Here is an 11,151-nt window from a genome sequence, read left to right as displayed (position 1 = left end):
ATCTGTAAATAGCCCATCCAACTACCTCATCCCCATACTGTATTTATTTATTTATTTTGCTCCTTTGCACCCCAGTATCTCTACTTGCACATTCATCTTCTGCACATCTATCACTCCAGTGTTTAATTGCTATATCGTAATTCCTGCATAACTTCATTAGGATGAACACGAGGACCAGAAGGGGATCTGCAGCTCACCGCTGTGTGCCAGAGGGAAAGTCTGCTGCTTTGCAGGATGTTTCAAGGATGGGGTCCAATAACTGCGCGTCCTCCTAAGAGAGCCCTGCCTCTAACAAAGCACCCTTCACTCATGCTGCCAAACATACCCTCGTAAAACTGACTATGCTACCGATCCTTAACTTCGACGATGTCATGTACAAAATAGCCGATCATTGCACCTGTACACAGCCCATCTGTAAATAGCCCACCCAACTACCTCATCCGCATAGTGTTATTTCTTTTTTTGCTCCTTTGCACCCCAGTATCTCTACTTGCACATTCATCTTCTGCACATCTATCACTCCCGAGTTTAATTGCTATATCGTAATTACCTCGCCACTATGCCCTATTTTATTGCCTTAACTCCCTTAAATTACGTCATTTGCACACACTATATATATACTTTTTTTCCTACTGTATTATTGACTGTATGTTTGTTTATTCCATGTGTAACTCTGTGTTGTTGTATGTGTCAAACTGCTTTGCTTTATCTTGGCCAGGTCGCAGTTGTAAATGAGAACTTCTCTCAACAGTTCTCAACTGACCTACCTGGTTAAATAAAGGTGAAATAAATCAAATTAAACACTGTCGGAGCTAGAAACACAAGCATTTCGCTACACCCGCAATAACATCTGCTAAACACGTGTATGTGACCAATGACATTTGATTTGACGCACAATGGGTGTTTGATCCATGTGGACTTCAGCGAGAATTACTCCTGCTATCAAGGCACAAGGCAAGACCCAGATGCAGACACAGGAGGCAGATGGTTGGAGTCTTGCAATGTTTAATAATCCAAAGGGGTAGGCAAGAGAATGGTCGTGGACAGGCAAAAAGGTCAAAACCAGATCATAGTCCAAGAGGTACAGAGTGGCAAACAGGCTCGTGGTCAAGGCAGGCAGAATGGTCAGGCAGGCGGGTACAGAGTCCAGAAACAGGCACGGGTCAAAACCGGGAGGACTAGAAAAAGGAGTACGGGAAAAACACGCTGGTTGACTTGACTAAACATACAAGACAAACTGGTGCAGAGAGACAGGAAACACAGGGATAAATACACTGGGGTAAATAAGCACACCTGGAGGGGGTGGAGACAATCACAGGAACAGGTGAAACAGATCACCTGTGACCTCCCGTGTGACATCTGCAAATACTCCATGGAAGTCCAGTCGGTTCATTTTGGAGGATCGCATCAGTAGGCGACCATCCATACTGGAGTATTATATGCAGGAGCACAGTCTTCCCCCGTTGCCTTCTGCTCCATCTCCCCATCAAGAAGGCATGACCTGCCAGCAATCTGGGCACACATTGATCCAGTTCTGGAGATGGTTAAGGAGAGGTACCCAGAAGGTAATTGGCTGCACTTCTCCAGCAACTGTCCAGCAAGCCAAAATAAAACAGAAGGGAAACTTCTTCCTCTTTTCAACTAAACCATTTAAGCGAGGCTTCCATGACATAAGCTAGAATTTCTTCGAGGCCAGCCATGGCAGGCCATGGCCCTGAATAGATCAGCCGAAAGGCTAGTGCGGCTAGAAGAAGACATTCCAGATACTGGGGCACTGTTCAACAACTTGAAAAGTCTGGAATCATCAGTAGAGCTCTTCTTTGTCAGCGAGAACAGTGAGGACACAAAGATGCAGGAAACACTTGAGGTAGGTGTGTGTGTGCATACACACAAACCCAGAGCTGCTTTTTTTCATGTTAATCTTTTTACTGTGAGAAGGAGATCTTGTCTAGATGCTGTAGGGGAATGTTTTCAAAGCTTTTCTAATCTTAGTATATTGTAATCTCTTCCCAGGTAACCCATCTAACTGCATCAAGTGAAAATATGCATCAAGTACAGAGACATAACCTGTCTGCCATAGAAATGAGGGGGTCATGGAGTATCCCTGCTTTTAGTTAAAAGAAGCAACTAAGATCAACTCTATAAGCTGCTGAGGCTCCAAGATCTGTGTGCACCATTGAAACCCCTTGGCGACCAGAGGTCATTCACTCAGCATGTTGGTCAGTGGTGTGTGGTGTCCTACGACAATGAGCCATACCCAGGAGGATAACATCTAGGTCAAGTGTATGCACCGTAATGGAACAAACAAAGTATTCTGGCCAAGCTCACACGATGGTACGCTGACCACCAGGTAGTATGCCTGGTCCCAGTGCCACAGCACTGTGGCAGAGTTACAAAGAAAAAGCTATATCTCAGACTGGCCAATAAAAAGGAAAGATTATGATGGGCAAAAGAACACAGACACTGGACAGAGGAACTCTGCCGAGAAGGCCAGCATCCCGGAGTCGCCTCTTCACTATTGGCGTTGAGACTGGTATTTTGCGGGTACTATTTAATGAAGCTTCCATTTGAGAACTTGTGAGGCGTCTGTTTCTCAAACTAGACACTAATGTACTTGTCCTCTTGCTCAGTTGTGCACTGGGGCCTCCCACTCTTCTTTCTATTCTGGTTAGAGACAGTTTGCGCTGTTCTGTGAAAGGAGTAGTACACATCATTGTATGACATCTTCAGTTTCTTGGCAATTTCTCGCATGGAATAGCCTTCATTTCTCAGAACAAGAATAGACTGACGAGTTTCAGAAGAAAGTCTTTGTTTCTAGCCATTTTGAGCCTGTAATCAAACCCAGAAATGCTGATGCTCCAGATACTCAAATAGTCTAAAGAAGGCCAGTTTTATTGCTTATTTAATCAGGACAACAGTTTTCAGCTGTGCCAGCATGATTGCAAAAGGGTTTTCTAATGATCAATTAGCCTTTTAAATGATCAACTTGGATTAGCTAACACAACGTGCCATTGTAACACAGGAGTGATGGTTGCTGATAATGGGCCTCTGTATGCCTACGTAGATATTACAGTAATAAATCTGCCTTTTCCAGCTACAATAGTCATTTACAACATTAACAATGTCTATATTGTATTTCTGATCAATTTGATGTTATTTTAATGGACAAAAAAATTGCTTTTCTTTCAAAAACAAGGACATTTCTAAGTGACCCCAAACTTTTGAATGGTAGTGCACATGCATCATTAACACTTTCAGATAGGGTGGAAATATCCCATGGTCCGTGTGTGAACAATCTACCTATATTTATTAGGATTTAAGTGCCTGAGCTTGACCAATATGTTTTTCTGATACAAAACAAATGAAAAATCTTTTTTTTTCTCAAAAGTTATGTGGTCCAAAAGGAACCACATTGTAGGAATGATCCAGTTAGCTTCCTAGCAAGATAATGTTCATTGAGCTTGCCTCATCAATAGCTTGTTATAATAACAGAAAACCAAATAACTGTACTTCAATTTCAACATTTTAAAATCATAGTTGGTTAGCTGTTTTTTCCACTGAAAAACTATTGAATTTACCTCTTCATTTTTGTCAGCCATCGTTTACCTTTCACCGTCCCCTTTCATTTCCATGGTACAAAAATCTGGTTAGAGAACAGTCAAGCCGTGATTGGTCCAAAAACCTGACCAATTGCGTTTCAGTAGACTGCTACAGGCTATGTTTATTGGCTCGAATGTCCCCCTGTTATAAAATTATAGTAAGCATTTGCGAGAGCTAAGGGGATTTTGGAGAGCAAAGTGGAAAATTGATGTGGGCTGGAGAAAAGACACCAGTGTGGGGAAGCGGCGTATTTGTGAGAGTGCAGTCATTTCTGAGTCTTGACATGTAGTAAGTATTTCTTCAGGTGAACAAAAATCTCTGCTCTCTAATTAATTTACTGTGTGAGGAAATGCAGTTCAAAGTCACACTCATAAACTCTAAAGTTTAATTTGTGCACACCACGCTGGCCTTGTTTCATCTTGCTTGCGCGTGCCATATTGTGCTTGTTAGACTTTTGGATTTTACACTATAAGGTTCACAGATCATAGGGTCATACAGGAGGTATGTATAGGCATGTATCCATGCCCTGCATGTCCAGGTTAGGGGAGCCTTCAGGGGTTAGTCTGGTGGAAAACGGCTTGCCCCAGGCCCACTTTGCCTCCCTGAGGCAGGCTGGGACCACCGGAACGAGCTGTTTGGTGGGCACCATCTGTGGAGAGAATCTCTTTCCGTCATAGGCTACCCTATTGTTAGCCTGGCTAGGCGGATCATTTGTCCACTCAATGTTGAGCTTGGCCACGGCCCGCCTATAGATGTGCAGAAGCAGAATTCCCTAAAGGGAGAAAGATACTCCTCACACAGGTCCGCTGTGAATGCCTGAGAGGCTCCCACCACTCGCTCCATTCCTGTGTTCGCAAATGTGAGTGAGACTGCTATTGTACTCAGCCTCGTAATCCCCTGCCTCCCCCTCTCCTGACACTATGTCATCAGAAAGCGAAGGGAGAGAGTCGAGGTTGTCCATGACCTCGCCCCAGATGGGTTGGGTCAAACGCTGGTGCTTTTCCTCGGTGGGTGGCTCGGAAGCCGGGGCAGGAGCTATCTTTCTAAGCCTCCTTCTCCAGCTAGACTTTGATAGCGCCCTGCAGTACATACAGGACTCTGGTAAGTTGAGAGCCACCTGAGCATGTTCATGCCCCAAGCAGGAAAAACAGACAGGATGCAGGTCCTTCTCCGAGATGCGAGAGCCACAAGGGCAGATGGCTCGAGTGCCTGGCCCCCAGATCGGGGGGAGGAAGTAGACATAACTCTGGTGGTTTCGTGAGCCAGGTTATGCGAGTGCTTCTGCAAGCTTGAAAGTACAGCGTGTCTAGCTAGTAGCAGCCTAGTGTGCTAACGTTTGGCTGTATTAGCTAAGAATGTAGAAAGAGCTAGAGGAAGAGCTCTAAGCATGTACTGGCCGATGTTAGCTGTGTAGGTAGTCCTGGCATTTGCTAACTATCATTCACCTAGTGGGCTAATAGCCTAGCTATTGCTAGCACACTGCTAGTTAAGTCTTTAGTGAGCTAGCTAGATTAGCTTTGCCTTGCAGCATGGGATAACCACATTTTAAAAGACTGCTCTGTCTCGTCTACCGTGGTGGGAACAAAGCAGCACGAAGCAGGTAGCTAATTGGGCTAGAGAGGCGAAGCCTACCCGTAGCGCTAGTTTCGACTGGAGACGGCCACTGGGCTACCTCTCAATACCATATTTGGTATTGTAAAGAATGGTGCATTAGGAGATGGCTGCCGTTTTATGATCGCGTAACCAGTGTATTGCATGACATAAGTATTTGATACATCAGAAAAGCAGAACTTAATATTTGGTACAGAAACCTTTGTTTGCAATTACAGAGATCATACGTTTCCTGTAGTTCTTGACCAGGTTTGCACACACTGCAGCAAGGATTTTGGCCCACTCCTCCATACAGACCTTCTCCAGATCCTTCAGGTTTTGGGGCTGTCGCTGGGCAATACGGACTTTCAGCTCCCTCCAAAGATTTTCTATTGGGTTCAGGTCTGGAGACTGGCTAGGCCACTCCAGGATCTTGAGATGCTTCCTGCTAATTAATTACTTAAAAATCATACAATGTGATTTTCTGGATTTTTGTTTTAGATTCCGTCTCTCACAGTTGAAGTGTACCTATGATAAAAATTACAGACCTCTACATGTTTTGTAAGTAGGAAAACCTGAAAAATCGGCAGTGTATCAAATACTTGTTCTCCCCACTGTATATGTAAACAACAGCTGGTGCACGAAATCTAAGGAAGACTCGAGGTTTTGCTCACCTGAGGTAGAGTATCTCATGATAAGCTGTAGACCACACTATTTACCAAGAGATTTTTCATCTGTATTTTTTGTAGCTGTCTATATACCACCACAAACCGATGCTGGCACTAAGACCGCACTCAATGAGCTGTATACGTCCATAAGCAAACAGGATAAAACTCTAGACCACCTTTACTCCACACACAGAGACGCGTACAAAGCTCTCCCTCACCCTCCATTTGGCGAATCTGACCATAATTATACGAAAGCAGGAGGCACCAGTGACTCGGTCAATAAGAAAGTGCTCAGATGAAGCAGATGCTAAGCTACAGGACTGTTTTGCTAGCACAGACTGGAATATGTTCTGGGATTCTTCCGATGGCATTGAGGAGTACACCACATCTGTCACTGGCTTCATCAATAAATGCATCGATGACGTGGTCCCCACAGTGACTGTACGTACATACCCCAACCAGAAGCCATGGATTACAGGCAACATCCACACTGAGCTAAAGGGTAGAGCTGCCGCTTTCAAGGAGCTGGACTCTAACCCGGAAGCTTATAGGAAATCCTGCTATGCCCTCCGACGAACCATCAAACAGGCAAAGCATCAATACAGGACTGAGATTGAATCGTACTACACCAGCTCTGATGCTCAGTGGATGTGTCAGGGCTTCCAAACTATTACAGCCTACAAAGGGAAGCACAGCCGCGAGCTGCCCAGTGACACGAGCCTACCAGACGAGCTAAATTACTTCTATGCTCGCTTCGAGGCAAGTAACACTGAAGCATGCATGAGAGCATCCGCTGTTCTGGACGACTGTGTGATCACGCTCTCCGTAGCCGATGTGAGTAAGACCTTTGAACAGGTCAACATTCACAAGGCCGCAGGGCCAGACGGATTACCAGGACGTGTACTCCGAGCATGTGCTGACAAACTGGCAAGTGTCTTCACTGTTATTTTCAACCTGTCCCTGACTGAGTCTGTAATACCAACATGTTTCAAGCAGATCACCATTGTCCCTGTGCCCAAGAACACAAAGGTAACCTGCCTAAATGACTACCGACCCGTAGCACTCACGCCTGTAGCCATGAAGTGCTTTGAAAGGCGGGTTATGGCTCACATCAACACCATTATCCCAGAAACCCTAGACCCGCTCCGATTTGCATACCACCCCAATAGATCCATTTAACATTTTACATTTACATTTAAGTCATTTAGCAGACGCTCTTATCCAGAGCGACTTACAAGTACATACATTCATACTTTTTTTGTAGATCCAACACTCAACACTGCCCTTTCACACCTGGACAAAAGGAACACCTATGTGAGAATGCTATTCATCGACTACAGCTCAGCGTTAATCACCATAGTGCCCTCAAAGCTCATCACTAAGCAAAGGACTATAAGACTAAACACCTCCCTCTGCAACTGGATCCTGAACTTCCTGACGAGCCGCCCCCAGGTGGTAAGGGTAACAACACATCCGCCATGTTGATCCTCAACACGGGGCCCCTCAGGGGTGCGTGCTCAGTTCCCTCCTGTACTCTCTGTTCATTCATGACTGTATGGCCAGGACTGCATGACACAACAGTGGTAGGCCTGATCAACAACAACAATGAGACAGCCTATAGGGAGGAGGTCAGAGACCTGGCCCATGTGGTGCCAGGACAACTACCTCTCCCTCAACGTGAGCAAGACAAAGGAGATGATTGTGTACTACAGGCTATCAAGCTATCATGGTCCAAACACAGTAAGACAGTCGTGAAGAGGGCACAACAAAGCTTAATCCCCCTCAGGAGACTGAAAAGATTTGGCATGTGTCCTCAGATCCTCAAAAGGTTCTATAGCTGCACCATCGAGAGTATCCTGACTGGTTGCATCACTCCCTGGTATGGCAACTGCTCGGCCTCTGACCGCAAGGCACTACAGGGGGTAGTGCTTACGACCCAGTATATCACTGGGGCCAATCTTCATGCCATCCAGGACCTCTATACCAGGGGGTGTCAAAGTAATGCCCTAAAAATTGTCTAAGACTCCAGCCACCCTCGTCATAGACTGTTCTCTCTGCTACCGCACGCAAGCGGTACCGGAGCACCAAGTCTAGGTCCAAAAGGCTTCTTAACAGCTTCTACCCCCAAGCCATAAGACAGCTGATCAAATGGCTAGCCAGAACCCTCTTTTACGCTGCTGCTACTCTCTGTTTATTATCTATTCATCGTCACTTTAACTCTACCTACATGTACATATTACATTCATTCATTCACATTCAAGTCATTTAGCAGACGCTCTTATCCAGAGCGACTTACAAATTGGAAAGTTCATACATATTCATCCTGGTCCCCCCGTGGGGAATGAACCCACAACCCTGGCGTTGCAAGCGCCATGCTCTACCAACTGAGCCACACGGGACCAGATCTACTGACCGACCCCCACACCAGATCTACAGTCAGGACACTGGCCGACCCCCACACCAGATCTACTGTCAGGATACTGACCGACCCCAAACCAGATCCACTGACCGACCCCCCACACCAGATCTACTGACCGACCCCCCCACACCAGATCTACTGACCGACCCCCACACCAGATCTACAGTCAGGACACTGACCGACCCCACACCAGATCTACAGTCAGGACACTGACCAACCCCCCACCAGATCTACAGTCAGAACACTGGCCGACCCCCACACCAGATCTACAGTCAGGACACTGACCGACCCCCCCACCAGATCTACAGTCAAGACACTGACCGACCCCCACACCAGATCTACAGTCAGGACACTGACCGACCCCCACACCAGATCTACAGTCAGGACACTGACCGACCCCACACCAGATCTACAGTTAGGACACTGACCGACCCCCACACCAGATCTACTGACCGACCCCCACACCAGATCCACTGACCGACCCCACACCAGATACCTCGACTAACCGGTGCCGCCGCACATTGACTCTGTACCGGTACACCCTGTATATAGCCTCGCTGTTGTTATTTTACTGCTGCTGTTTAATTATTTGTTACTTTTACTTTCTATTTCTTTCTTAACAGTAAAGCACTGTTGGTTAAGGGCTTGTAAGTAGGCATTCCACTATAAAGTGAATACCTGTTGTATTCGGCACGTGACAAATAACATTTGATTAGGTTTTGAAATTCAGCTGTTAATGTGTTTTCTACCTGTGGATGTACATTTTGAAATCATGATGTCATGTGGATTTTAGACATTTTAATATTTCAGTGATTTAGATAATGTGAAAGTCTCATAGCATTTCTAAATCATTCTAAATACAAAAGTCATACGTATTTTCAATCATGTAATTGCATTGAGTTGGGTTTGGTACTGTGTGGCCTTTATCTGTTCTGTATAGAGACCGTAAAAAGTCCAGGATGACCCAGTTTCAGCCCACCTGTTTAATCCAACTATAGTGGGCTACTTTGAACTCTAGCATAGTAGGCTATTTGCGCCATATGCCAATAGGCCAATGGTAAGGCTTAATAGTTATTGACATAAAAAGCAAAGTCTGTCAGGGTAGTGACGCAATATCACAGTCCATTCAGTGAAGGAAGCAAGTGGTAGGAGCCCTTCATTTGATGAATTAATGGTTGTTGTGTAACCAAATAAATTGCTGAACACACGTCATACGATTTGGCATGTTGCATAAATTAGAAACTGCAGCAGCAGATTACCTCGGTTGATAGCCTAGTACGAATTAATTGTCTGATGCCGCGTTCAAGTGCTAATCGGAACTAGGAAACTCGGACATTCCGATTTACTTGTGTTTATTGAACGTGCCGTGTTCAATAATGAGCAAATCGTTAATTTCCGAGATTCCTAATTCAGTGAACGTGAACGAATATATAGTGAATGGTCGTGTTCGAGAGCATCAAAACGAGTGCATGCAACTGCCGACTGACTGATCTACAAATCATCTTGCATCATAAATAAAAAATTATTACCCGTTGTAGATCAGTCAGTCACAATTTACCCATGATACATTTCCGGGTTGATCCTCTCGAATACGGTCAATGGCGTCCATAATTTTACGCGATGACATTAGCGGGCTACGTTTCTATGGCAATGAGGGGATTCGATTATCTGGTCCGGGTTACCACGGTTGGAGGAGTTTGTTTCGGGTGAAAAGTGATTGCATTCGTTTTGGAACCAGCCAGGTAACCTCTTCAAAACCCACAGCGATATCGGCTCAAAACACAAGTGAAGTAGCCTAGGCTAGATTACGCACGTGGTGTAATGTACAATTCTGTGTTTTCACACGCTAAAGTTATTGCCTTTGATAAAAACGCTTTATCTGCCTTCCCAATAAAAAGTAGTTTGAACATTTGAAAATATATTTGATGGAAAAGAGATGTATATTTCTGGACGATGCACCGTGCTGCTTCATTGACAACATGATTTGAGAACGCCGCTCCTCCCTCATTGAAACTGAGTATCACTTGCGGTGCTGGGTGCTTCCCTCCCCAACTGTAGCGAATCCGGATACAACGCGCTTGATTTGGTCACACCCTTTATCTCCTTTTAAGGTGCGACGAAGGCTGGTGATGTAAATTGTGAGGTGTGTGGGTTGGAAAATGAAAACCAGCACAGAGAACACTTCGATGTCTTGCCCACAGAAATGGTGCCAGTTACATAACACTATTGCATGGTAGGAAGAGCAGTGTAAAAGCCGTTTTGTATTTCACGGATGCGCCTTTCATATTGGAATCGTCCCCTCGTTACAGCTTTACATGAGGTAAGTTCATGCATGACTTTTAGTCACTTACAGCAAGTTCAAGCGTAACCTACATTTAGTGGAGTGAGTGACATCTGGCTACGCGTAATCGAACGTTGAAGTTCCACTGATATGTCTGTGAATAATAGTCTACCGGTATGTTGCTATACATGTTTAGTAGCCTAGGCCTGCCTATTGTTTTATGTTTCTCTCTTGAGCCTATAATGGTTTTATATTCGTGCATTTGTCCGAAAGGAACTTCCAGGTGATTTAATTATTTCTATAAGATAACCTAACTTGACAGGCTACTAGACCAACTGATGTATATATTTTTCATCCAATATTTAGGAATGATAAAAGACTGCACGTTTTATATGTGTTGATTGTTGAATAGCCTGTAGCCTACTTTGAAATACAGTAGGCGCTATCCTATGCTATCTGAGACAGACCATGGTCCAGGGAATTGTAGTTTTGGTCCTATATCAATTTCTTTTATTCTGAAAGGATGACAGTGAGCACACAGTCAGCAGAGCAGGCCCAACAAAAATCAAAGTTATGTAGGTTAATCACTTAAA

General features: G+C 44.9%; 1 protein-coding gene across 4 annotated transcripts in view; it reads left to right on the top strand.

The window, feature by feature from the left end:
* The first annotated feature begins 9,874 nt into the window (after positions 1–9,874).
* Positions 9,875–11,151, top strand: part of LOC129868630 (neuronal PAS domain-containing protein 2-like) — a 76,406-nt gene continuing 75,129 nt past the window's right edge. For 2 of the 4 annotated variants that reach the window (XM_055942776.1, XM_055942777.1), the window contains exon 1: positions 10,338–10,597. The gene's annotated coding sequence lies outside the window, so the exon portion shown is untranslated. Of the gene's footprint in view, positions 10,020–10,335; positions 10,598–11,151 lie in introns of those variants that run through there. The other 2 variants (XM_055942775.1, XM_055942773.1) reach the window with 2 other exon arrangements.

The sequence above is a fragment of the Salvelinus fontinalis genome, chromosome 13, assembly GCF_029448725.1.
Source record: "Salvelinus fontinalis isolate EN_2023a chromosome 13, ASM2944872v1, whole genome shotgun sequence".
NCBI lineage: Eukaryota > Metazoa > Chordata > Actinopteri > Salmoniformes > Salmonidae > Salvelinus > Salvelinus fontinalis.
Note: the sequence above shows the minus strand (reverse complement) of the source record. Positions and strands in the feature narration are given on the sequence as shown.